The sequence below is a fragment of the Canis aureus genome, chromosome 8 (assembly GCF_053574225.1).
Source record: "Canis aureus isolate CA01 chromosome 8, VMU_Caureus_v.1.0, whole genome shotgun sequence".
Taxonomy (NCBI): domain Eukaryota; kingdom Metazoa; phylum Chordata; class Mammalia; order Carnivora; family Canidae; genus Canis; species Canis aureus.
The window spans coordinates 46,599,543-46,627,444 of record NC_135618.1 but is presented as its reverse complement, the minus strand read 5'-3'; the positions used below and the strand labels follow the sequence as shown (position 1 = coordinate 46,627,444).

Genomic DNA, 27,902 nt, shown 5'->3' with positions numbered 1-27,902 from the left:
AGCACAGAGAGGCAGAGGTGTTCTGGTCACCAGTCATTTAGCAGGTCATCCTCCTGCCCTCAGCATGGGCTACAAATACAGCTCCCAGGAAAGGAGTGTGCCACTGCCCAGGAGCTGGGAGTGTGGACGAGACAAGGATACTAGAGCCTCGCATAGGGCCCCTTCCTACGTGCTCAGCGGGTGCACATGACCCGCATCTGATCCTCCCTCATCACAATCCCACGAGGAGGGTGTAAATATTAATAGGCATGGCCTGGGGTGTTGGAATTTAGGCTGGTGGCTACATTTGGGGCGGAGAAAGAAAGGGAGCAGTGATGGAGGCTGAGAAGGGTGGGGTCTGGGAGGCCGACAGTGTTCCAGTTCTTGCCCCGGATAGTTCACGAGTGTGTTTTCCTTGTCCGGCTCGCCCCTCTATGCCTCCAGATGTGCATTCGCTTTTTTTCCGTAAGGGTTTTATGCCTCAACCAAACATAAAGACATAAGAAATACGTTATACGCGTTGAACAAAAAGACAAAGCATTGGGTTAAGTTTTGAGGGGGTCAGGGGCACCCTTAAGGTTCCGTTAGTGGGTGAAAGAGCCCAGCTGGGCACCCAGGAGGGCCCAAATCTGGAAACTTGGTTCTGGTCTTGGGGGGGGCTTTCGCTCGAGCTGCCCTTCCCCAAGTGACCTGCAGGGGGAGGCAGAGAGCAAGGGACGCACCCGAGGGGTGGTGGCCAGAGGCGCCCGCGGGAAGGGGGCGCTGCGGTCACAGGCTGCGGGCGCGGGGTGCCGACCCGCTGAGCCCCTGCAGGACTGGGCTCCCCCAGGATGCCAGCTCTTAGCCTATTTTACCAGGGGGACCCTGAGGGCCTGGGAGCAGGAAGGAGTCTCCCAAGGGGCAGGTTAGCTTCGCAGGATTCCCCACCCTACCCCTGGGTCCCCTACTCTAGCCCCAGCAGGGGAACCTGAGCTGCATTTCCCAGCTCTGAGGGGGCCAGGGGGCACTTGAAGGTCAAGAGTAGGATCCAGGATGCCCAGCTGACCCCTTAGGAGCAAGCCCTTCTGATTTCACTGATGCCCAGCCCAGCTCTGCTAGGAGGCAGGGGGAGGACAGAGATGAGCTTCACAGCATGGTCCAGGGGGGGAGCCAAGCCTCCCTGAATGAAGCATCCAGGCTTCTCCCTGTGGGTGGGCACCCAGCACCTCCTGCATAAAGGGGGTGGGTGGGGGGAGCGATGCCAGATGGCACCCTTCAGGCCAGGTGTCCTGCAGCTCATCTCTTGACTTTTTAAATTTCCTGACTCACAGGGCAGGAGCAGCAGGGGGAGGCTTCTGAAGCTGGATACCCGTGGGGCTCCATTCTCCCCCCCCCCATAGTGCCTCATGGGCAGAAGGCAGAGGATCCAGGGTCACATAACCGCCCCCTTCCTGTGTGCCTGGCTTTCTTCTTGTTTGCTCACAGTTAGCTTGAGCAAACACAACCTAGGGGAGGCAGGTGGGAAGTGCAAACCCTATAGCTGCCTCCCACACCATGTGACCCTGGGGCTCTGTGGTTGCCTCTCTGAGCCTCGCTTGTAAACTGGGGAGGCCGAGCCCCATTTTGCCAGAAAGCAGCCTCTTGTGTGAAATGAAAATGCCCTACACGGGCCTGGCACACAGAGGGGGCTCGCTCTCCCCAGCAGACCCCGTTCGGCCAGCTGGAGCCTGCAGTGGGGAGAGCCAGAATTTAGGGCTATATATATATATATATATATATATATATATATATTTTTTTTTTTTTTTAATTGGGAGAGGGGTAAATCTCCTATGCAGATTTCCAGATAATTCACCTCCATCAGCTCAGTGAGAAGAACACCACCAACAGTGATAGGTCACCACCTTGAGGGCGTATACCCTTTGTGACATACGCTGTGACATATGGCCCTTCTGCTCTGTGTGGTTTTCCTCTCCAAATGCACAACCCTGTTCTGATCATGAGAAAAACAGCAGACAGATCCTGATTGAGGGACATTCTATAAGTACATGACGAATGCTTCTCAAAACTGTCAGGGTGATCAAAACAGGGAAAGTCTGCAAAACCATCCCAGCCCAGAGGAGGCCAAGGACACGTGAGGATTCAATGTAACGTGGTGTCCTGGGTGGGATCCTGGAACAGCAAGAGGACATTAGCAACAACTGAGGAAATCCTGATAAAGCATGGACTGTATATAGTTCATAAGAGCGTGTGAGTGTTGGTTGGTTACCTGTGGCCAGTCCCCATGGTAGGTGTTCATAATCGGAGAAGGGGACGTGAATCTGTACAACATTCTGAACCATACTCAGAGCCTCCGAGTTACAAGTCTCTTAAAATTCAAAGGTTGTTAAGAAGATTTTCGAGGGTGGCCATGAGACAACTTATTTTCACTAAGGAACACATTAAAAACCTCACCCAGACATTACCTGCGACCCTCAACTGTTTCAGAAAAGGAAGGATGTTCACTACAGTGGGAAGGCCTCTTGTCTCCAAAGAAAGAATGAGAGTGGACAGGGAGTGAGCCCAGGTTAGCAAAGAATTGAGACTCCTCATTTTTCTCATCTTGCCAAGGACCCTTGAGAAGTTGAGGGCTGTCATCCGCCCTGGAGCACGAGGGCAGAGTGAGAGATGGTTAATAATGACCATGACGGAGAACAGCAGCCACCCAACAAAAGCAGGGGTGAGGTTCCGTAGTGCAGGGTGCTACGGGGGCCGTGATGGGTGGCAGGGACAGCTGGGTGACTGATTGTCCCAGTTTGCCTGGGACTGAGGGGATTTCCTGGGCTTAAGAGCTTTGTTTTATAACTGAGACAGTTATAAAAAATAAAATAAAATTGAAAAACCTGGGATGGTCTTGGGAGAGCTGGGTTGGATAGTCCCACCTAACCAAGCAGGTGGTCGGGGTGGGGGTAGGAGAGAGCCTGCCCATCAGGCTTGTCCTATCCTTCAGTAGCTGTCCCCAACCTCCTAGAAGGGGAAAGGCAGGGCCTGGGTGTCCAGATTTTGTGATTACAATTATTTATTTATTTTTTTCAGAAGAAGCTAGAAAGTTTTTTTTTTTTTTTTTCAAACACAAAAACTTCCAAGTTTCAAATATGGGCAGCTGATTCAAACAACTGTGGAATACTTTCCAGGCCAAACCAAATGGTGCATTCCATGTTGGCTCCCAGGCTGCCAGTTTGAGACCTCTGGGAGTAGCTCTGATTTGCGTCCTTGAGCTGGTCCTGTGGCACTTCTGAGCCTCAGTTTCCCTGACTGTGAGATGGGAACCATTTTGCCTCCCATAGGGCCGTACGATCTGTCTGCAAGGCAAGTGCTCAGGCTGACACATAGGAAGCTCTCAATCAACAGGAGTTAACAAGAAAACATGCCAAGTGGCAAAACAGGACTGTCCATCACCAGATGAATGGATAAATACAGTGTGGCCCATCCATAAAGTGGACTATTTTTCAGCCTTTCAGAGGAACGAAGCACTTACACCGGCTATAACACGGGTGAATCTTGAAATCGTGATGCTAAGTGGGAGAAGCTGGTCCTTAAAGATCATGCATCGTACAATTCCATTTATAGGAGATGTTCAGAACAGGCAAATCCATAAAGGCAGAAATAAGCCAGGGGTTGCTGGTGGGGTAGGAGGAGTTGGCAATTGCCCGGAGTGAGGGCAATTGCTAATGGGTATGGATTTCAGGGAAGGGCAATGAAAATGTTGGAGAATTGATGGTGGGGATGGTTGCACAATTCTGTAAAAAGCCACTGAATTGTACCCTGTAGATGGGCGAGTTGTCTGGTATGTGAGTTATATTCCAATGAAGCTGTTGAAGAAAAGCCAACAGGCCATGAGCACAGTTCCCCTCCCAGCCCTGCTCCAGCTCCCTGGGCCTTGGTTCCCCACTTGGAGAACTCAGGTGTTGAATCGGGTACATCCTGAGTGTGCATCCAGCCCTGACAGCTTATTTTATCATAACAGATGGTCACATAGTCAGCAGGGCCGCCTGCCCACCAAGACCCGGGATAATGTGGGCCGTGGGTGGCCCGTGAGCTTGGAAGCGTGTCACTCCACCCTTGTCTGACAGGCCGCGGAGACTAGAAGGAGCCAAAGGGATCCCAATGGAGACATGCAGATGTTTGCTGTTGACAGTAGACATGTCAACAGATGTGGCTCAAGGATTTGCCAGCCTTTGTTGCCTGTTTACCAAAATTCCCTCAGTGAGGTTCACCTTCAGCTCACAAAGGGGGTGGGCAGGGCGGGTTGGCAGGGGTGAGGACAGTGCTGCTTGGCTTGGACTCAGGGATGCCTGGCGCTGATGTCCACTTATCTGCTGTGTGGCCTGGGGCAAGTCACTTGACCTCCCCTGAGCTTCAGATTTTGCAAATCTGAATGGGATGGTAATGGGTAGAGAGCCCTCGGCGTGGTGGCAGCACCACATAGGGACCCCAACGGTGGCAGAGCTTCTGACTCCTGAACCCCTCTAGAGCTCAGTTTTTCTGTCTGTAATCTGACAGGGTTTATCTAGAACAGTGGTTCTAGACTGATTTTACACCCCCCAACCCCAGGAGACATTTTGGTTGTCACAACTGGTGAGGGGTAGGAGGGGAAGTGCCGCTGACATCGAGTGGGCGGAGACCAGAGATGCTGCTAAACATCCCACGGTGCACAGCCCCCCAGCAAAGAAGGATGGGCCCCAGATGTCAATAGGGCCACTGCTGGGAAACCCTACACTGAGATCACCTCTAGATTTCCCTGCAGCTCTAGATGATATTTGGGCTTGCTCTGCATTGCCTCGTGCTGGGAAAGGCGTTCTGGGCACGCAGTGTGCAGCCCCCCACCTGGGCCCAGAACCCCTCCTTATCTGGCCTCAAAGAGCCCGCTCAGCCCAGGGCCGGCTTTTTGCCTGCTGTGGGACGGCTTTCCCTGCTTCACCTGGCCCACCCCACTGCCGCATCAGTCCCCTGTGGGGAGGGGACAGGATCCTTCCTTCCGTGATGCAAGGAAGGTGCTCATCAGCTGCCAGGGAGGCTCCATGGGCCACGGGCGCCCCAACCCCACTTGCAGAAGCTGGAGCGTTGTCCTGTCCAGCGCTCAGGTGAGTCGTACTTTCATTGGCAACTCCGAGACCACCAGGCAGTGAGCAAGCCCTGGTGACAGCCCTGATCTGGTGACAGCCCTGATCACCAGCTCGGTGTTCTCGGGGGCCCCCCCCCAGGCAGTTTCCAGACAGTTACTGCCTAATGATCTTCACTTCCCCAAAGCATGGAGCTCTCCCTCACTTTCCTTCCCTGCCTCCCAGGGTGACCACGGAGGCAGTAGTAGTGACAGCAATGCTCACTGATGAGGAGCACCTGTACGGCCCTTGCCATGTGCCCCACATGGCGCTAAGTGTCACGTAGGTACGTGCCCACTCGCCTGATTTCACGAGCACTTAGAGGGGGTGACTGTGACTCCACTTTACAGATGAGAAAACCAAGAGACAGTTTCTTGTCCAGATTCTACCGTTGCTAGGTCCTCCCCCCAGATGGGGGTGGCTTTTTAGCTTGCCCCCCACATGCCCAGGTGAGCTTGTGCATACAGGCCAGTGCCCCAGAGGGTCCCATTTTCTGACCATCTCAGAGGATCAGAACCTGGTGGAGCGAAGGCTGGCGGCGTGACAGGCCTGGATTTCTGGGCTCTTGTGCTCTCTTGGCCTAGACCTTTCCCAAGAGGCCTGGGAAGAGGAGGGGACACTCCTCCAGCCCCAGCACATCCGAGCCGCCAGGCAGGGCCCTAGTGTGTTACCTGCCCCTGTGCCTCAACCTCTTCTGGGACCAGCACCCGAATTGTGTGACTCCACTGATACGAAACGTCCACACTAGGTAAACGCGTAGAGATGGGATGTCGGGGTAGTGGCTGCCCAGGCCGGGGTGAGTGGGGATAAAGGATAGAAAGGTGACAGCTAAAGGGTTCCTTTTGGGGGTGAAGATAATCTAAAATTGACGGTGGTGATGGTTGTGCAATTCTGTGAACAGGCTAAGCACCATTGAGTTGTAAGGCACCAGAATTGTACCCGGATAGAGCTGTTAAAAAAAAAAAAAAAAAGGTTCTGAGACTCTTGGGCTGAGTCAGGCCCACTTTCAGGGTATTTTTTTAAATGTTACAACTTGGCCTCCAGGGGGCTGTGTTTGGCTGGTGAAAAATCAGGGCAGTTTTATTCCTGTTCTGCCCTGTGTAGGTACGTAAGTTCCGTATCTGCCTTGTTCACCTCTGGCACCAGCAGCATTACACTTGTGCCCTGCCTGCTTGTCTAGTTGTCGGGGTGCCCTGGCTGGGTCCCCACCGGCCTCCAAGACTGTCCATCTGTCCAGCTCTTGGCATCAGTCCCAGCCTTATTTCACTCTTTAAAAGGGGCTCCCTGGGTGGGGGTGAGGTCAGGTGGGGCCAGGGCAGGAGACTGTGCATGAGGATAGAGGGACCAGGTGTCCCCCTGCTGGGACAGCCAGAGTCCCTGAAAACAGCCTGGGGCAGGAGGGACAGAAGGAGGAGGTGGAGGAGGAGGGGTGGTGACCTGAGCCCAGAGGCCTGGGCTCCCACCCTGGAGGAGATACAGGGAGAGTGGGAGAAACACCCCGCTTCTTGCACGGGGCCTGGGGAAGGGGGCAGGCTTGACTGGACTGACAGAGCGCAGATTGGGGAACGCGGGGAATGTCCTGAGAGCCCTGCTAGACCAGATGGCCTCTCAGGGGCAGTGAGAGGGGCACCAGCATGAGATGGGGCACGGGGCGGAGCACCAGGGTGGCAGTGGTGCTCAGCACCTCCTCTGTCCTATCCCCTGAATGGGAAGGTCACCAACTTCTCAGCCTTGACTCCCCGCACCCCCCTGGGGTGTCACTGGCCAACAGCCTTCAGGTCCCATTCCTGCCCCATTGTGTGCAGATCAGGTCACTGGGTCACTCCCTTTGGGGCTGATCTGATAGAGGAGCCCCAGGAGTAGGAGGGAGGCAGGGAGGGGTGGCTGAGTCCCATGTCCTTGGCCTGGAGGTCAGGGCGTGAGTCACCAACCTGCCTCTGCCCTACTGCGCAGAAGCCAAGAGTCTCAAGACCAGCCAGACGAGGAAACGAGGCAGCTGGGTGCAGAGGGGACGTGCGGGCTCCGGACACGCGGGGCGCGCACCCCCCTGTGGCAGCCCCCAGCTGTGGGCTCTGTGCCCGTGGTCACCGGTACCCAGCCTCAGATCCCACAGCCTCAGATCCCTCAGATCCCAGAGGGGAGGTGCGGCCCCCAGAAAGGCAGCCCAAATCTTGCAAGTTTGTTGTAAAAACACTCTAAAGGCGGCGATGTGGGCAGCCCGGGTGGCTCAGCGGTTTAGCGCCGCCTTCAGCCCAGGGTGTGATCCTGGAGACCCGGGATCGAGTCCCGCATAGGGCTCCCTACATGGAGCCTGCTTCTCCCTCTGCCTGTGTCTCTGCCTCTCTCTCTGTGTGTCTCTCATGGATAAATAAATAAAATCTTAAAAAATAAAATAAAATAAAGGCAGTGATGTGTTCTAAGTCCGGAGCACAAGGCCAGGCGGTTCAGGTCAGTCTGCAGCTCCAGGCCCCCCAGGATTTTGGGCGGCTGGGCGACCCAGGGCAACGCCCTCAACCTCTCGGAGCCGTGTCTACATCTGTGCGGTGGCCGTAACCATCCTGCCCATTTCGCGGGCTGTGGGCCACGGATTAAGTGGCGCCCAGGGCTGCGTAGGCGCCTCCTGCACCCAGCTGTTCTTGGAATCGTGACTCAGTCCTGCCCCCCCAGCCCCCGGGACTGGACGTGGGTCCAGACCGCCCACCACAAACCAGTCCTGTCCTGTCTGCAGGTGGCTTGCCTGCTTCCTGCCTCCCCAGCAGGGTATAGGGTATAGCTGAGCTGAGGGGGGGCGGGGGGCGATTGCCTGGTTTAGGAATGCACCCGCCCCTGACTCAGCAGCTAGGATGCAACTTCCTGTCCTGCTGGGGCTGGAGGCAAATCAAAGAGGAAGCCTTCTATTTTCTCTCTCTTTTTTTTTCTTCTTCAAGATTTTTATTTATTCATGAGAAACACAGAGTGAGAGGCAGAGACACAGGCAGAGGGAGGAGCAGGCTCCCTGCGGGGAGCCCGATGTGGGACTCGATCCCAGGACCCCGGGATCATGCCCTGAGCCGAAGGCAGATGCTCTGCCACTGAGCCACCCAGATGTCCCAAAGAGGAAGCCTTCTAGAGCCGCATCTGCATTGCATGTGTCCCTCTGTCCTTACGAAATATTTCCTAAGAATAACTTCAGTCATGTAGGTCACTGTGGCTCTGTCACCCACGATGTGTGTGACCTGTGAAGTCACCTCCAACCAGCTTCGGTTTCCCAGACCGCAACACAGCATGGGGACTGAGAGCCCATCTGTCCATTTGTCCATTCACCGGTTTGCGCACGCATGTGGTCGTTCCAGTGTTTGTTGAGCGCCTGCTGGCTGTAGCTGCCGGGTGCTGGGCTCGGCTGGAGGATCCAGCTGTGAGCACCTGGAGGAGGGCCACGTGCTGGGGGGTCCATGAGGAGCTGCCTGCAGGCTGAAACCTGAAGCATGGGAAGGAGCCGGCTGGACTGGGTGCTGGCGAAAGAACATTCTGGGCTGCAGAGCAGCACGTGCAAAGACCCTGAGGCAGGATGGGGTCTGTGTTGTCAGAGCTCGCCGGAGGGTGAGGGAGCTCGGTGGGCAGGAGGAGGGAGTGGGGAGACCAGCTGTGGCCCCTGAGACCCTTGGGGAGCTGTGCTCCATCCTCGGGCTCCCGAGGAAGCCATCGAGGACCCCAGGCTCAGGAGGGCCTTGACTGGATCCCTCAGATATTTGCTTGGGGGCCTCTGGTGTCCCATCCACTGCGCTAGGCACCGGATATAGATGATAACTAAGGTAGTTAGCGCTGAACGCATACTCTGTGCCAAGGACCACAGCGAGGCCTAGGTAGGCCTATCATCACCCCCCTTCTAAAGGTGGGGAAACTGAGGCACAGTGCCATCAAGAGGCTTGCCTCACCTTCCTCAGTAGTGAGGGGAGGGGTTAGAAAGAGGATCTGAGTGTTGTCATGGGCCTGGGGGTGACTCCTGGGTGTCTGGCTGGATGACTGGATGGTGGCAATGCCCAGAGGACTCCGGGCACACCGGGAGGAGCATCTCTCCTGGTAGAGGAGCTGGTGAGCGGCGCAGTGCTCCTCCTGAGTTTGCTTACTGGGGTGGAGCTGGGTCTGTTTGCTACACTCGGGTGTCTGGCCCTCCTTCCTAGAGGCAGCAGGGAGTGGTTGCCAAAAATACAGGCCCGAAGCTGCGTGACTTGGGGCCAGTCACAGAACCTCTCTGTGCTTCCATTCACTGATTAGTAAAATAGGGGAAGGGGGGTGATAGCGCCTCCCTCGAGGGTCTGGAGGGATGACACGCGATGATGTCTGGTGCCAGCTCCTGGAACATGCTCAAAATGTGTTAATAAGGAAGAAAAAGGCTCAGGGCTGAACAGGTGGGCAGCAAAGGGTCCCGTTCCAGGAAATGCCTTCCATTGACTTGCTGACAAATGCCGACTAGCCCAGCCCCGGGCCTACTTCCCAAGAGCTCAGGGATCCTCACTGCCCAGGCTCCCTTTAGGGTAAATATCGGGGTGTGGGGACCTGACTTAGCTGCATACCAGGCTCTGTCAGGGGCCTAGACTCAGCTTCCTTAATCTGAAGCAGGGACCAGAAGTGCCTCTACCACGGCCCACTCAGGAGGGTCAGGCGACTGTCACACAGTGCCTCGTGTTTGCATGGTGACCATCTTCATGTGGCACCGGAAACCCCAGTCAGAAATGGTAAGAAGGCCCCTGGCCCTCAAAGGGAAAGAGGGCAGAGAACCCAACCAAGATGTCCCCACCTTCCGGGGACCCCTCTGGCAACCTGGCAAAACCCACGGGCCCCATATAAAGATTTTACTTTATTTCCAAATATCTTAGGCTCTAGTTTGACAGTGTATCTCCCAGAGGTACTGACCACGAGAAAAATGAAAACCAAACCAAACCAAACCCCATGTACCTCACAGGTAAGCAGGGGGCAGCGATGATGACCTTCCTGAAACACCCACATCGGGCTGGCCTCTGACAGTATGATTCTACGAGCGCAGGAAAAATACATGTATCTTGGTAAACTCAGAATTTTCACAGGCGGCACTTCCTGCAGGCCAGCCTTACCCGGTAGAAATATAATTAATGCAGGCCACATGCGTCGTTTTCATTTTCTTGTATCTGCATTTATGAAAGTGAAAAGGAAGCAGAGGAAATTAATTTTTAGGGGTCCCTGGGTGGCTCAGTTGGTTAAGCATCTGCCTTTGGCTCAGGTTGTGATCACCGGGGGCCTGGGATCGAGTCCCACATCAGGCTCCCTGTTCGGTGAGGAGTCTCTTCTCCCTCTCCCTCTGCCCTTCCCTCATTCATGCTTGTTCTCTCTCTCTCTCTCAAATAAATAAGTAAAATCTTTAAAAAAAATAGATTTTATTTATTCATGAGAGACACAGAGAGAGGCAGAGACACAGGCAGAGGGAGAAGCAGGCCTCCTGCGGGGAGCCCGATGTGGGACTCAATCCTAGGACCCTGGGATCACGCCCTGAGCTAAAGGCAGACACTCACCCACTGAACCACCCAGGCGTCCCTAAAAATTTTTAACAACATATTTGATTTAGTCCAATATATCCAAAATAATAATGTGTCAACATGTAATCAATTTTTAAAAAATATTCCTGAGGTATTTGCTGTCCTCTTTTTGTTTGTGTCTCTATAGCAAGTCTTCAAAATCGGGTGTGTGTTTTACAGCGCATCTCAGTTCTGACCAGCGTTGTTTCAGCTGCTCAGTGGCCACATGTGGCCAGAGGCCACCACGTTGACAGCTCTAGATGCCGAAATTTCCTTGTAGGGAGAGTTAGTTTTTTTTTTTTTTTTCCTTAATTTTACACTTAGGACCTGCAGTGTGTATCTGGTTCTTGCCCTTCTTTTGTTCTGTTCCTTCTTGGTATGATCTGATTTTGATGAGGACTCGATAAAGCTGATCTTTAAGGTGAATCTTCTGTCTCTGCCCATACTTCAAGTGTTCTTTTCTTTCTATTTTATCCTTTCCTCTTTTTTAAAAAAATACTGTCCTCCAATATTTTATGGTGAAAATGTACAAACATATAGAAAAGTTGAAAGAATTGTCCAGTGAACAGCCATGTACCTATCACCCACATTATATTTTGTTATATTTGTTTTATCACTTGCCCATCTATCCATCCTTGGGTCTCTCCATCCTTCCCTCTCTCCATCCAACTATCCATCATCCATCCATCCACCCTCCATCCTTCCATTTCTCTCTCCCTCCCTTCATCCTTCCATCTCTCCATCCAACCAACCATTCATCCATCCATCATCTACCCATCCTTCCATCTCTCCATCTGTCCATCCATCACCCATCTACCCACCCTCCATCCCTTCATCTCTCCATCCATCCATCACTCACCCACCCTCCATCCCTCCATCACCCACCACCCACCCTCCATCCCTCCATCTCTCCATCCATCTATCTACCCATCCCATCATCTTTCCATCTATCTTGCCTTCTTATCTTTTTGATGTGTTTCAAAGTAAATTGCTAACATCGGTACCCTCTCCTTGAACACTTGGGCATGTTTTTTGTTTTTGTTTTTGTTTTTGTTTTTGGCATGCATTTCAGTAACTAGAGTTGAGTATTCAGGATCTTTTGCAATACCCTCCTCCAAAATAAAATACACAGCTTACAAAAGAAGCTAGCTAAATATATCTACAGTGACAGTCATGGGATATAAAAATCCTTGTGATTCCTGTTGGTGACAGAGTCATAGGCCCGTGGGTGTTGCTACAGTAGGATTTGAAGTTATATACTAAATTTCAGTTGTAGGCTGGTGAAGTAAGATGCTATTTTTTTTCCTATCCAAATCCACAGATCCTCTGAATTTGAGGACCTCTAGTCATGAAGCCCAAATAAATCCTGCCATTACCATGTAAAGCTACCAAGAAGAAATACTGAGCATTACTGTGTGCATTATCTTATTTAATCCATGAGGATAAAAGAAAGATGTCTCTCTACTCATGACACGTCTGACATCAAATATGTGGGGATTACCCCACCCAGTTCTCCACACACCAACTGCGTATCCCCTGATTTAATTCAATTCTGACCTTGACCACCTGGAGTGAACCCCACAGCATAAGGGCTCAGTCCCACAAGACTACCCTACCCTACTTCAGACACCAGTCACAAATATCAGATCCCCAGAGTGTCCCCACTTCTGTCTAAAGTGGCTGCAGGGATCCCTGGGTGGCGCAGCGGTTTGGCGCCTGCCTTTGGCCCAGGGCGCGATCCTGGAGATCCGGGATCGAATCCCACGTCAGGCTCCCGGTGCATGGAGCCTGCTTCTCCCTCTGCCTGTGTCTCTGCCTCTCTCTCTCTCTCACTGTGTGCCTATCATGAATAAATAAAAAAAAAAAATAAATAAAGTGGCTGCAACTGAGGATCCTCATACCCCACCCCACCCAGCTTTGATAATTTGCTGGCACAGCTCACAAAACTCAGAGACACCTCCATTTACCAGTTTATCATAAAGGATATGATAAAGGAAACATATGGACTGTGGACCACCAGATGAGGAGGGACAAAGGGTGAAGTCTGGGAGGGTCCCGAGCACAGGAGCTTCCGTCCCCGTGGAGCTGGGGTTGCGCCACCCTCCCTGCACATGATTGTGTTCAATTTGGAACCTGGCCGAAGCCTTATCGTTTAGGGATTCTTTTTAAAGATTTTACTTATTTATTCATGAGAGAGGCAGGGACATAGGCAGAAGGCGAAGACTCTATCCCAGGACCCTAGGGATAGATATCATGACCTGAGTCAAAGGCTCAACCATTGAGCCACCCAGGTGCTCTAGGGAATTTTCTGGAAGCTTCATCAGAAAGGCATGATGGATCATTAACTCAATCTCCAGCCCCTCTCCCCTCCCTGCAGATGGAGGATGGGGCTGAAAATTCCTTCTAATCATGGCTTAGTCTTTCAGAAGAGCAACCCCCATCCAGGAGCCCACCAAGAATTACCTCCTTAGAACAAAAGACACTCCTAATCACCTGGGAAATTCCAAGATGTTTAGGAGCCCTGCAGACTATGGTCTAGACTGCCAGGGAAGCCAGCCAGCTGGGGCACAGATCCCACCTCCGCAACCTCAGGTTGAGTCACTCAGCCTCTCTGTGTCCGCTTTCCTCTTCTAAAAATCAAGATAATAGGACCCAGCCCAGAGGGTTGTTGAGAGGACTGAGTTAATACACGTGAGCACCTGGAAGCCTGGCGCACAGGAAGTGCTGTGTAAGTGTTCGCCACGATTATGGTCTAGAAAGTGCGTTTGTGCCAGGAACCTGTCAGGTGGGGTTCCATCCCCGGGGCTGCAGGCCTGGCCCGAGAACATGGGTATCCCGCCACCTTCAGGGGAGCACCCCTTCCCCCCCATTCCTGCTTCTTGGTGGCACTTGTGTCCACAATGCGGACCTGATACCCCAGCATGGGTCAGGTGCCCATGTCCTAGCTGCCAGGAGCCTGGTGAATGCAGGGCGGCCGTCTCCAGGCGTCCCAGGGGGAAGCAGGGCTTCGGCCTCACTGAGCCCCCTAAGGGTGAGAATTTCTCCAAGTGTGGGAAGGGCACAGCCCAGGCTCCCATGGATGGTGCTTCTCTCGTCCTCCTCGTATGCAGGTGAGCAGAAGGAGGCTCTGGGAGGAAAAGGAGGACGGCCAGCCGGCGATGGAGGCCCTTTCCTACCTCCTGCCTCCCCTATGAACACCCAGAGCCTTTGTGCGGCCCAGAATCCGCTCTGGCCCCAGGGTGGAGATGCCGGAGGCGGCCCACAATGCAGGCCTTGAAGGAATAAAAAGCCTGGAGTCCCAGATCAGAAATGCCCTTTGTTGTCCAGCAGACAAAAGATTTCAGTCCACGGGGTCAGGAGTGGGACTCTGAGGGCCAGAGGGGTCCCGCGGGGGATGCTGATCCCCCATCCAAGGATGGAGGTGGGAGTTGCTGCTGCAGGTTGGGATTGTGGTCTGTGCTCCGGCCCAGCCTCATTCCCCACTTTGGGGCCTTCTGTCCGCGGGGAGAGGGGCCCCAGGCTGTGCTCCGGGGAAGGGCAGTGTGGTGGTGGGGGGAGGGGGGGGAGGGGGAGTGGGGTGTCTGTGGTCTAACAGAAACCAGCGCATGTGGGACGGGGTGTTGTAACCCGAGGGATGACACAGGCTCTAGGACGGGGAAGGCTCCCCGGGGCCCCCTTGACGGCACCCGGATGTGTCCTGTGCACAGCTGGCCCTGGGAGGGTGGGCGGGAAAGGGAGGCACTGAAAGGGGAGCGACCCAGCGGGGGGGCTGGCTGGAGGGGCTGCGTGCACGCATGTGGGCACATGTGTGGGCACGTGTGCACTCCTGTCTGTGCACCTGATGGCGCATGCATGCTCCCACGTGGCATCTGTGCATGCACACTTATATGCTGAATCTCTCTGCGTGTGTACGTGTGTGTGAGCATCTCTGTGTGTATGCACATGTCCGTGTGTGTCTGTCGGCATGTAAGTTTTTATCTGGGATTGCATGTATCCCCCTCTGTGCGTCCCTGTGTCTGGGTAGGTAGCCTCGCGCCTACCTGTGGTCTATGCTGGTAACCGTAGCACTTACCCGGACTTCCTGTGCGCCAGGCATCCCGGGGCCTACATGCATCAACTCAGTTAACCCTCTCCACAACTCTTTGGGGTGGGTACTCTTATCTCGATTTTCAGAGGAGTGGAGCGAGGCACAGAGAGGCCGAGCGACTCCCCTGAGGTTCCAGAGGTGGGGTCTGAACCCAGGCAGGCTTCCCTAAGTCGGCCCTCAGGGCTCCACCTGGACAAGCAGCCCTCCGGGGCTGTGTTCACCTGTGTCCCATCCCGGCGAGATGTGCACACGGGGGCAGGGGTGTCTGCACACCTGCGTATGTGGTCAGACATGCGGGTGGGCGGGTTTGTGGTTCATGTGTGTGTGCATGTGTGTGCACATGTGCTCGCACCCCGAGTGGGGGCTCCAAGAGGAGCCTGCGGGCACCCGCACTGCCCACCCTTTCTCTCTAAGAGCAAATCTTAGGGAAAGGCAGCCCCAGGAATCCCCCTGACCCAGGGTCTTCCCACCCCCCACCCCCACCCCCCATCTTGGGCCCTCCCACCCCCACCAGGCCCCTAGCTGGCCTTTGTTCCCTCTGCTGTGGGAATCCTGGGGAATTCTAGGCATCTGCTTTTTGAGGGTGAGGGGCGGTGGAGGGCACAGCCTGGTCACTTGTGGGGGCGGATTCTGCCCTCCGAGGGATCAGGGCTGGCGATGTTTGCAGAACCCAAAGCAGGGTCTGGATGACACCTCCCTCGGGCCTGGAGCCTTGCTGGCAGGAGGCTCCATCTGGCTCTGTGGGGCCTCCTCCAGGACAGGCTGGCCACGGGACCCCACGTGCTGAGTCACAGGGCCAGAGGAACTTAGGGTCAGAAGGGGAGGTGGCACAAGATGCTCTGGGTCTCAGAGTCAGACACAGCATTTGTCCTGAGCTGGGACCTTCCGGAGCCTCAAGGCCTCCCTGGGCTGCTTCCTCATCTGTAGAGGGTTTTCCAGCAGGACAGGAAGGCTGGTGGCCCTCTGTCCCTGCTGCTTCTTGTGCTTCCACCATCCCCCCCCCACCCTACTGTCCTCCCAGGCTTTCTCAGCACCCGTGGAGGGGGCAGCTGGTGACTCAGCCCTTGTCTTCTTGCTGCACCTGCAGTGGGTGGATAGTGATGAAGTTTTGGAATATAGGTGAGGTCCGGAGCCGATGACCAAGAAGGAATTCTTGAGACATCTTTGGTACAAAACGGTGGTTTTATGAAAGCAGGAGGACAGGATCCGTGGGCAGGAAGAGTGGCCGCCCTGGGCCTGTGAGGGGAGGCTGCTTATATACCTGGGAGTTGGGAGGGGTTTGAGGATAGCGGACTCTAAGGAATTTTGGAAGCAAGGTTTCCAGGACCTTGAGGGGGCTAGCTGTTGTTGGGAAAAGGTCACTTGTTACCGTCTAACAGGACCTGAGTCATGAGACCCTTCAGATGTGTATCGGTGGGCCGTGTGCTTGGGGGACGATCGCCAACACGAATCTTGGGGGTTTAGAGATAAAGGGAAATTTCTAGAGGAATTTTTTTTATGTTAAAGCAGACTTACAGGCTCCTGAGGGTCAGGCTAAGATTGCCTTTTGCCCTTAGCGAAGTATGAACATCGAGGCAGTTGAGTCCGTAGACGAATGTCCCTCTGCCTATTTCAAGGACTTGTCAGTGTGCTGCCCCGGGCTCGTGCCTTGTCCTCCGCTAGCCCTGTGTTCCCCCTCAACAGTAACCCCCACTGGAAAAAAAAAGATATAAGTCCCAGGACCTGTGAATGTGACCTTATTTGCAAACAGGGTCTCTGCAGAGGTCACCAAGTTTAGGATCTCGAAATGAGATCATTCTGGATTTCGTGGGCCCTGAACCCAGTGACATAGGTCTGTAAGAGGAAGGAGGGAGGGAGGATTTGCGAAGGAGAGGCACAGACACCCCTGAAGACTTCTGGCCTCTAGACAGGGCGAGGGGAAGTCTCTGTTGTTTTTGAGAACCTGCTGCGCCGCCCCCACTGCCTGCCCTGCGCTGTACTTAGCCCAGGGCAGCCTATTTATTCTCTGCTGTTCTGGTCCTGGTCCCTATTCCTCGTTCCTATTCCACGGGCAGGCGACTTTCACCCCATTAAGCCTTATCATCCACAAATGTAAAACAGGGACATGATAAAAAAAAAACTTATTTAGACATTGCTTGGCTGAGCCAGGTTGGTGGGGAGCAGCAGGGAGCACTGTCACTGTCGCCATGGTGACTGCTGTCCCTGGGAGGTACCTGTCGTACACCCCGCAAAGGCAAGGGGAAGTTTTAATTTGCTGGGGAGGGTGTACACGGTAAGGAAATGTATCTTGGAATGTGTGGCCGTCACACACCGTGGTCACCGTCGGCTTGGAAGACAGTGTCACTGGCTTCCGGTGGTGATGGGCACAAGTGCCACGTAGTTCATAGTGGCATCTGATTGGCCACTGGTGGAGGGGCCGCCCACCCCACTCACTGGCTTTCCTGAGCATCTGCATCGTGTCTGGCACTGTGGATGCAAGACCACCGAGCCGGAGGACTCTCCTCAGGGTGCTCAGTCTTGTTGGGGAGGTGGGTGGACAAGGAGAGTGACAGCATAAGGTGGGGAGGTGGGGGGAGAACAGGAAGGAGGGCCAGGGTCAGGAAAGGCTTCCTGGAATCAGGGGAGGCCTGAGGCCAGAGCAGAGGACAAGTAGGCCGGGAGTAGGTAGGGGAAGGCGTCCTAGGCAGCGAGACCAGCAGGTCCAAAGGCCCAGGGGCAGGAATATGTGGAACAACAGGGACTCATCGGTATTCTGAGCAGCCAGGGCACAGGAGGCGGGTCGTGGTGAGCAATGAGGTCCAAGAGGTCTCTCCCAAGAGCTTGACCTATGAGGGGCTGGGCTTGTCCCCAGGGCCTTGAGCATCATCAAAGGGATACTCGTTCAAGGCTGAGGCCGGGCTTCCTATGTCTCTTACCGAGTTCCTTCTGTTAGTACCCTCCCACCCCGGCCCCCCGCTTTATGGGCCAGATCTGACTCACATGCCAATGCTTTTCCATCCAGATGGATCAAGAATGGGAAGGGAAGTGAGGACTCCCAACACAGAGAGGTGTAGACACCCCAAAGACTGGGGCTCTGGTAACACCGGGCACATAAGGAAGATCAGTCAGTGTCTTCGGGTGCTGGGAAGGGCCCAGGAAGATGCTCTACACACACACAGACACACACAGACACACACACACACACACACAAACCCAGTGACTGATTCTAAAACTTGCACCTCAGCCCACCAGACCTGAGATACTCAGAGACTGTGCAAAGGCGAGACTTTGGGGGCACCTACCACACACTGGGCTCTGGGTGGAGGAGCATCTAACACACAGTCTTGTTTCATCCGCGCTGCAGCCTGCCATCTACACACCACCGCAGCCCAGTCAGGACTCGAACCCAGTGGTAGGCCTCAACCACTGCGCCGTGCTGACGCTGGTGGATCCCTCCCCACCCAGCTGCAGCCGACTGAGGAGTCCCTTCCCAGCAAGCAGGTATGTGGTCCCAAGGAGGAAGGAGGGAGCTGCCCAGATCCTGTTTACCAGACTGCAGCGTGCCAGCTGCTGTGAGCAGAGGCGGCCAACAGCTGCCTCTCCCACCCCTTCCCCGTGCCCCCATCTGTAGCCCAAAGGGAATGACATTCCCCTCTTCCTGAGAACCTCCCCCTCAAAAAGCCACGTGCACCCAAATCCCCATCTCAGGCTCTGTTTCTAGGGGACCAAACCTAAAGATGAGATCATGTCTGATTTCCCCAGTCTAGAATCTTCCCATATGGTCCCCATCCTTCCAGAAAGATCTCTCACTTCCTTGGCTCGGCCTTCGAAGCCATTTCTCATCTGCCGCCCTGCTGACCTCCTCCCCCACCCCTACCCCCTTGCTTCCAAGGCCCTGTGCTTGTCCACCACTCGGTGAGGACAGGCAAGACCAGCTTCTTTGGACACTTGCCGCGGAGATGTGGTGTCCAGAGGGCCCCCCTCCCTCCCCGAAGCATCGCAAGCATTTGTTGGGTGCTGACGTGGCGGGACATCCCATAAAGTGTTTTCTTGGAGCTTTAGAAAACCCAGTCTGTTCCCAGAATTCCGAGCTGGAGGAGAAAGGAGCAATGGCACAGACATTCTTTTCATAGGAACATGGGAAATCTGGGGTGGCTCCGAGTGTAGCAGGTTCTCTGGGGCCACACCAACCGCCGGGCTGGTTGGGGCCGGGATGAGTAATGGTTGTGAGGCAGAATAACCTGCTTGAGAAATGAACCAGTTCTTAATTTGGCTGTTGATTCATCACCAAAGAATGAGTGGTATTTCCCCCCTCCCTCCAATCTGCTTCAAAGAGCAACTCTGTTTTTGTGTTTGAAGGTCTGTGTTTGCCTTTGGCCGGGGGAGAATCAACAGGCCTCGGTACGGTACGTTAGTCCAAAGCCCAGTACCTTAGTCAGGACTCATCCAGCTGCAAAGAACCGAATCCTACTGAGATTAGTTGATGCCAAACAGAACCTATTGTTTGGCGTCGCTGAAGAGTTGGGGACGGAACAGCTTCAGGCACGGCTGAATCCAGGGGCTCAGGCAGGGTGGTCCGGCGCTGTCTCCATCTCTAGGCCCTGCTTCCCTGTGTGTTGCCTTCATTCTCAGGTGGGCTCTCTCCACCTGCTGGCAAAGATGGTGCCCCTCAGCCCCAGGCTTCTATCCCACCAGCCTGATAGAGATTTCCTCTTCAAAAATTCTAGCCACACTCTCGGGGTTGAGTCTCACTGGCTCAGCGTGGGTCCCATGCCCATTACTGAAGCCATCACTATGGCCAGCCTTGGTCATGTGCATAACTCGGCCCCCGGCGCCTGGGGTGAGGCTGGGAAGAAGGGAGTTTTGGCAAAGATGGTGAGAGATGCTGTCTACACCCAGAGGAGGCGTCTACATCGCCCTCCGGAGGCTGGCTGTCCGACAGAGGCCTGTGGCCGTGGTGGGTGGGTGGGGGCTTCTGAGTGGCAAAACCCTGCCCCCCTGGCAAAGAGGCTCGGATTCCAATTTTGTCAGACTTAGAACAGTTAAGTAATGAGATCATTCTCGCAAGTCTTATGAAACAAATTCATACCATTAGCGGGGAGCAAGTCCTAAATTCTAGAACTTGCCTCAGTCAGCTCCGTCTCTAGAACTTTTAGGGACGTGGCTAAGCACATAGGATCTGGAGTCGATCTCTTGGTAGGAACCCTGGCTCTGCCACAGACCAGCCGTGTGACCTTGGGACAGTCACCCAACCTCCCTGAGCCTCCATTCCCTCATCTGACTGACGGAAGCCGGACATTTCCTGCCCCACGGGACCCCTGCGAGGATTGCGCGAAGCTCTGAGGGCTTGGGTGACGTGCCCGTGTTCTCTGGGCGAGGGTTGGCACCAGCTTGGCTCACCCCACCTTCTAGGCTCATTCTGTCCCCAGCACCGTCATCGCACAGGGCCGTGCCGACCTTCATAGAGTCTTATCCACTGCTTTGCTTCCTCCCTCTAAGCCCCAAGCATGTTCCTCTTCTGGCAAATTCCTAGAACCCTCACCGCGGAACTGCATGGGATGAGGGTTCTGGGAAACTGATTTCCAGCATAATTGAGTGGATGCGGCACCCTTGTCCCCTGCACACCCCCACCCCCAGGTCCTCTGGTCAGAGCCAGGCAGCTGGGGACCTTGGCTCCTCCTCCCAGAAGCCGCTCATCTCCTTCCTCGCTGGTCTCCAGCAGAATTCCAACAGGGTGAGGGTGGAAACTTGGCTTCCTAAGGCCTGACCTCAAAATTTGCAGGGTCACTTCTGCTGTGTTCTGCGGGTCACAGCAGGTCACCCGGGCCAGCCCGGATTTGAGGGATGAGGAAACAGATTGCGTCTCTTGATGGTAAAAGTCACAAAATACTGTGACCATGTTTGTCAATTGTAAGACACCTACCGTCATTATTGGAAGTTTGTTATGATAAATATATTTATGGACAATGACAGTGAATTTAAAGGGACCCCCCCCCCCCCCCACTGAGATGTGCAGTGCACAATCTGTGCAACTGTCAGGATGGCCCTGCTGATGCCGTGGGATTCTGTGTTCTCGCTGAACCTCACTGTGGTAGGCATCTGGAGCTTTTGAATGCCCAGTGTGCAGCACTCCTTTTGGGGATAGTCACTCCCCATCCATCCCCACCTCTATTTTGGAGGGGCCGACCCTCCCAAGGTCCAGGTGGGGGCATGCAATCAGGAACTCTATCATTCTAACCATAGGGATTGGGCAAAGGATGGATTTATGATCCATGCTTGGACCAATGAGATTCATAGGTCTTTTGCCAAAAGGGTTAGGAAAAAGGTTCTCTGTTTCCACCTTTTTTGGGTTGCTTGGCTGATTGGAGGCCTGGAACTGCTGGAGATCATCTTTGCAATGAGAATGAGAATGAAGCAGTCAGAGTGGAGAGCTGAGCCACGAGATAGAGAGGGAGGGAGAGAGAGAGAGAGAGAGAGAGAGATTCCTGATGACAACATTTAGACTCCTCGATCCAGCCATGCCTGAAGTCCTTACTGTGCACTTTCCATTTATGGAACCCAATAAATTCCCTTTGGTGTCAGTTTCTATCCCTTGCAACCAAAAGCCATCTTAATGATACGATGCTCTACGGCTATTTGGGTCACAACGAGGATTAAATGAGCTGACGATATATATGGAATGCACGGCTCATGGGGGCCCGTGAAAGGCAAGCTCCCAGGTATCTCTCTTCTCCTCCCCTCTAGTGGATATAGCTCCGACCTAAAACCTACTAAAAGCATTAAACCCGTTGAGAACAGGCATGGATGGGTTTGTCTGGTTGTGGAACAATGAACGCGCAAAAGCAAAACTTCACACTGCCGCCTGCACGCTCGACACCCCGTGTTCTTAATTTAAATTCTGAAAAGGCGACAGAGAAGCCACGGCTGTAAATAACCGCGTGAAATGATGCAAAAACAATCTCAAGAGACACCCTTTGTGTTTTCCCTGCGAGAGGACAGCCGTGGGGCAGTGCGGAGACATGGAAATCTGTAAAGACGGTCTTCTCCATCTGCTCAGGATTAAAAAGAAGTTCGCAAGTGTGAGGTCTAGAAGTGGCTCCTCTCGTGACTGCCTCCTCCCCTCCTCCCCCCCCCCTCCTCCCCTTGCTCCCCCTGCTCCTCCTCCCCCTCCTCCCTCCCTCCTCCTCCCCCTCCTCCTCCTGGGGTGCTCCGGCTGCCCTGAGTTTGTTTTTCCTGGGCCTAAGCTTAGATGTAGGGCAGGGCCGGGTGGAGGGGGTCCTGGGATCTGTCCCCACCCGGCGAGTCCGGGGAGGCCGCAGGCGGCTCCAGGGTCTGCGTGTTGGGAAAAGCATTCCAGCTGATTGTTTACTCTGTGTCTGCAGCCGCGGTGGCCATGCCGGGCCCCTCCAGATGCTTCCAGCTGGAGCCCCATGAACAGGCCCTGCGGCCTGGCCCACCGAGCGCACTCAGGCTGCGGCCTGGTTGCCAGAAGCGCCTCCCCCAGCCAAGCCCCCCAGTGCTTGGCTTTCCGTGCCCCTCCCCGCCTGCCTGCCACCAACGGCTTTGAACCAGCAGGTCAAGGACCAGAGCCAACCCACAGATGCGTTTTGTTTTGTTCTCTTTTATTTTGTGTTGTTTCTTTGGAGCTGGCCATCAAAGCTCCGGAGGTTTCGCAGGGAACTGTGGATACCGGTTTGTCTTGACAAGGTGGGAAGGTCTTGCAGTCCTGAGCCTGCCGTCCTCGTCCTCCCCGCTCCACCCCAGTGGGGGCTGCAGCTTAGCAGCGTTTGGGCCCTCACCCGAGTTTCCGTGGCCCCCAAAGCAGGCTCTGACACCGGGACCTGGGTGCAAGTAGTTTATTAGGGAGAGGATCCCAGGAGGTGATGATGGGGGTGGGGAGGAGAGGGCAGTGACTGCGTCTCTGGGATACTGCTGGGTGCCTCTGGGACAAGGCGCAGAGCAGGCCTCAGCGTCCTGCTACCGGAGGGGCCGGGGAACTGGGCTGTTGCCCTGCAGCTCCTGTCTGTCACTGGTTGGGGCTGGATCCGGGGTATTAACCCCCTGGCACTGCCCATCTGCCCAAGAGAAAAACCTCAGGTGGAAAGTCACAGATGGAGAGTCACCCTACACAGATGGAGAGTCACCCTACACAGATGGAGAGTCACCCTACACGCTGTTGACATGTCCCAGAAAGGGCTGCCGCGGACGCACCCTCGAGATGGGCCCTGGCTCTCCAATTTGCCGCAGTCCCCACCACTCCCCATCGCCTGTCTGCCTGGCAGGAGGCCGTGCGGGATTCCTTCCTCCTGTTGTCACACTCGTGCGGCCGATTTCCTTCCAGAAGGGAAACCTCCCTCTCCGATCGCATCACCTTCAAAAGCTAGAAAGAGAAAGAGTAGCTCGGAGCGGCCTGTGGTTGTCACTATGCGGGGCGTCTTCTGTTTCTGTCGCTGGCCGAGCTGGCGTCTCTCACCGCAGTGGGAAGCACCTGTGGCCCTCATGGGATGTTCAAGGGCCCCCGGGGCGCTGGCTTTCACCTGAGGAGACCCCATGGAGCTGTGCCAAGCTCTCAGCCTACATCCTCTCTCATCCACCCTCACCACAGCCCCCCAGAAGCTCCCTAATGCTCCACCCACCAGGATCAAGGGCACTACCTGGGTCCCTTGCTGGGAAGAAAGCCAACTTGTGGTTAGCCCATCCCACACCACAAAGGCCCAGGGGAACCCCTCAAATGTGCTTGGATTCTCCAACACCCACTGGGTGGTCAACAGTTCAATTCCAACAGTCACCGGAGTGGTACAGAGCCCCCGGGTTAAGGCTCAGACCCCCAGCGGCCCCCACTTCAGTTGTCAACCTACCCACACTGAGGCCAGCTGGCTACAAACTCGGGGGGTTCCCACGACCCCCCACCCCACCTCAGGTCCCGTGATCTGCTAGAATGACTCCCAGAACTCAGGAAAGGACTATTCTCACTCTTCTAGTTTATTATAAAGGGTGTAGAGGAACTGCCAGATGAAGAGGGATGCGGGGTCTGGAAGGGCCCTGAGCGCAGGGTGAAGACACCTGGCGGCAGCACATGGCGGGGCGGAGGCCAGCTCTCTGAGGCCAGGTTCCAGATTCCAGAATGTTCTTAATGTTCAGCTACCATCGTGTTCCTACTTCGGCTAGCCTGAACCGCCTAGGGGTCACCTGGCGGCTGAGCCTGCCCATGTGCCACACTTTGGATCTCATTGTCCCCCTCCTTCAGTGCCCTTCCATCTCCTCTGCATCGACCCCTGGCTTCCCCCCGCCCACCCAAGCTGCTTCCTCCTGGAAGCCTTCCCTGACTGCCATCTGCCTCGGAGAGGAGGCTCTCGCAGCAGCCCGGTCTGAATCAGCAGGGGCCCTACCCTCCAGGAGTTGGCAGTCTGTGAATCACGGGTGCCTCTGCAGTGGGACAGGTCTAAACAGGCAGACAAACCGGGCTGTGAGGGCAGTACCCAGATCATTAGGAGAAAGGGGCCCCAGGGACCTGGCGTCTGGCTGCACTGCGGGGTGGGGGTGCCCGGGGTGATGCAGGAGCTCTGTCTGGTCTTTCTGCCCCTGTGAGCGTCCTTTCCTCTCTCCAGGGGATCCAAAGATGGAAACAGAACCCAGAGGCAAGACCCTGATTGGCTGGCCCCCTCGTGGGAAGGGGGCATCTCCTAGTTATGCCCCACAGGGGACAGTTTTTGCAGGGACCACGTGTCCCTGTGCCTCTCCAGGGATCAGGGATCTGGGGTGATGGGGAGGGGATGCACAATCGTCCAGAGCCACAAGGAGCTCCAGGGGTGCCTGATCACCTTTGGTCTAGCTAGGTGCAACCGTTCCCATGGAGGGATGACTCACCCCTAATGTGTCATTTCAGCCCCTCCTGGCCTCCCCACCCTTCCCAGAGGCTCCAACAGACCGAAAAGTGGGGAGCAGGGGTGAGCAAGTCGGTGGCCAGTTGTGAGCTGGGGCGGGGGAGTGGGGACACCCTCGGGAACATCCCAAGCCAGGGTTCTTCGGGGGCTTGGGATCCAGGCCTTTCCTGCTCTGGCATTGGGTGTCTCTTCTGCGCCTGTCAGTGTCCGCACAGGCCACAGGTGGCCCTACAAGAGGTCAGCCAGCTGTTCCCATGGAAACCACCTGGGAGGAGACTAAGCACCCCCCCACCCCGCCCCGCCTTCCTTCCTCCTTCTCTACCAGCCTTCCAGAAAACTGACCTGGCCTGGGCCTGAGCATCTGGCCACCCGCCCCCTCACCGTGGCCCCATTACAGATCGATGAGACAACGTCGGAGCCCAAGGTCACTGCGCTCCCAGAATCCACCGTGTCACAGACCCGGGAAACCACCTGATCTGACTTACTGGAGAGTCTCGATGGTAAATCTGGACCCAGCCAGCCTTGTTTGTGCAAGATTCACTCCTCCGGTTTCGGTGGCGTGGGCGGCGCTACGAGATCCTCAGGCTCTGCGGCTGTTCCTCCATCCTCCCCAGGGGCATGTGGCCAGGCTGGGCACCTGCATTCAGAAAAACCTTTTAGCCAGGCCCGGGGTGATCTCAGAGCCCCCCGTGGAGGAGGGAGGCCACGGCAGGGTGTGTGTGTGTGTGTGTGTGTGTGTGTGTGTTTGGGCCGGGGAAGGAGGGAGGCAGCCCTCACTCCTCTACCCTGCCTACGGCTCGGCTGGGCAGCCACTTGGGGGACATGCTCTAATTAGCAGCTGCCTTAATGGCTATTTCCAGGCAGGGGTGGGTGGTGAAGAGTTTTTAGAGGCATGTCCTCTGGAGGTGGGGTTGCTAGATTTAGCAAATAAAAACAGAGAACGTCCAGCTAAATTAGAATGTCAGATAAACAACAGATAATTTTTAAAAAATATTTTATTTATTTATTCATGAGCGAGAGAGAGAAAGAGAGAGAGGCAGAGACACAGGCAGAGGGAGAAGCAGGCTCCATGCAGGGAGCCCGATGTGGGACTCGATCCCGGGTCTCCAGGATCACGCCCTGGGCTGGAGGCAGGCGCTAAACTGCTAAGCCACCCAGGGATCCCGACAACAGATAATTTTTAATGTAAATATATCCCATGAAATATTTGGGACATACTTATGCTAAAAAAATTATTCATTGTTTATTCAACATTCAAATGTAACCAACTATTGTCTTTTTTTTTTTTTTTCTGGTCACCATATCTAGGAGGTAGGACAGCCCACTGATTTTGAGACTCCTACCCCTTTGGCTTTTCCTTCCTCCCCCTCCCCCTTAGATTTCATTATTTGCGTGTGTTTGGTGGGAGGAGGAGCGTGAAAGTATTTTTCAATCTGGACTGATATTTGTGATGAGGTCTTGCTCTGTCCCTGACACGCAGGCTGGCCACCAATTCACATCCTTCTAACTCCACCCAAGAGTGGGACCCCGGCCACCATGGCCAGCTGTTTCTCCTTCTGTGACATCATGGGCCACCTTGAGTGTTGTACACATTGTACGCAGTTCAACTCCATTTTCGAAAATGCGACACTTTGCAGTCGTGCAGTGCACATCCTGTACGACCCTATATAGCAACCCCGTTCCCATGTCTGGATTTTGACCACCAGGAGCTTTCTTTCTCTCCTTTGCTCCTCTAACTGGGCCGCCCAAGGACACCATCTCGTTGCCCCCGACTCCCTCCATCCAAGGAAAACTCGGGCAACCTGGGAAGGCACTGTAGCAGTGTTTAAAAACAGTTGAGTGCCCAGGCCGGGCACAGAAGGGCTTTTGATTCTCTGGGCCGACCTGACATCTGCTGGAGGGGCACTCCCTTCCCGCTGCCCAGCGTGCGTAAAGAGCTGGATTAAAGATTTCCTGCCCGCCTGCCCGCCCACCACATCCTTTCCCGCTCCTCGGCCTAGCCAACCCCCCAACCTAGGCATAATTTTAGAAACTTAATAAGATGCTGTGCCGCACATTCTTGGCCTGGCGCCTGTGGGGGCAGGTCCTAAAAGAACACAGACATTTCTTTCTTAGGCCGTGCCAATAGAGATCCTCTGTTTTCCCTGGGGACAGGTTTCTGAGGGGCCATTGTACACAGACGGGCTTCTCGCACACTCGCTTCATTGTGGGGTCCCCGCACCACCCCATCCCACCCGGGCTGGATTATTTTGCAGGGTCAGTGCCAGCTTCTTTTTGCCTTCCCCAAAAGCTGCGGGGATGGGGGATGGGGGCACGGATTCGAGGGCCCCCAGTGGCAGTGGCTGTGAGGATCCCTTTGCACGTCGGATCCCTTTGCACATCGCTGAGGTCATTTGGTATCTTGAGACGATAAATGATGGACGAGAGCCTCTGGGTCCAGGGGAAAGAAGGCTGGCGTGCTTTTAAAGGATCCAGAGCTTGGACAACAGTGAAGGTTTTTGTTCCCTTCCCAAGCCAGGAAAGTCTGCGTGGTCTTTTCAGATTTCAAGGAATCGCCCCATTCCTGGAACGGGCATTCTCGAGGCTTCTGGAGTTCAAGGGAGAAGCGGGTAGGAAGAGGCACATCCAGAGTCCGATGTCTGGTGACTAATGTCTATGAAGCACTTGTAGGGTGGGCTCCGGTCTCAAGCTTCTCCTTCATCTTCTCTTCCTTCGACCGTAGCAGACGGGGGGGCCATTGATGTACCCATTTTATAGATAAGGAAGCTGAGGCTCTGGATGCGAGGTGCCCGTGGTCCCACAGCGAGGCAGGGTTGCAGCCAACACGGAAGACTGAACCCTCAGCCGTGAGACTGCCCCACGCACCTGAGTCTATTTTTTTTTGGTTTAAAAAACAGCTTTCTTGAGCCACTGCTCACGTACCATACGATTCTGCCTTTCAAGTGCACAGTTCCAGCAGTGGCTTCAGTATCTGGAGTCCTGCAGCCATCGCAGTTTAGCATGCTCTTGCGCTCTGGAAAAGAGACCCTTGGGGCGCCCGGCTGGCTCAGCGGTTGAGCGTCTGCCTTTGGCCCAGGTCATGATCCTGGCGTCCCGGGATCGAGTCCCATGTCGGGCTCCCTGCATGGAGCCTGCTTCTCCCTCTCTCGGTGTCTCTGCCTCTCTTTCTCCCTCTGTGTCTCTCATGAATAAATAAATAAAATCTTAAAAAAAAAAAGAAAAAAAAAAGAAAAAAAGAAAAAAGAAGAGAGACCCTTCCCGCTTAGCTGTCACCGCCGATGGCCCTGCTCCCCCAGCCCCTGGCCAGCGCTCATCTGCTCTCTGTCCC

General features: G+C 54.9%; 3 long non-coding RNA genes across 3 annotated transcripts; 2 read left to right on the top strand and 1 right to left on the bottom strand.

The window, feature by feature from the left end:
• Positions 1–1,796: 1,796 nt before the first annotated feature.
• On the top strand, positions 1,797–3,449 carry LOC144319003 (uncharacterized). The gene is made up of 2 exons (XR_013384931.1): positions 1,797–2,674; positions 3,282–3,449. It is a non-coding gene; the product is annotated as an uncharacterized LOC144319003 (long non-coding RNA).
• An 829-nt stretch (positions 3,450–4,278) lies between these two features.
• On the top strand, positions 4,279–21,768 carry LOC144319002 (uncharacterized). Its single transcript, XR_013384930.1, has 3 exons — positions 4,279–5,078; positions 18,055–18,191; positions 19,050–21,768. It is a non-coding gene; the product is annotated as an uncharacterized LOC144319002 (long non-coding RNA).
• Positions 21,769–22,531: 763 nt separating this feature from the next.
• LOC144319000 (uncharacterized) lies at positions 22,532–25,433 on the bottom strand. The gene is made up of 2 exons (XR_013384929.1): positions 25,060–25,433; positions 22,532–23,070 (listed from the first exon to the last, which is right to left on the bottom strand). It is a non-coding gene; the product is annotated as an uncharacterized LOC144319000 (long non-coding RNA).
• Positions 25,434–27,902: the final 2,469 nt, after the last annotated feature.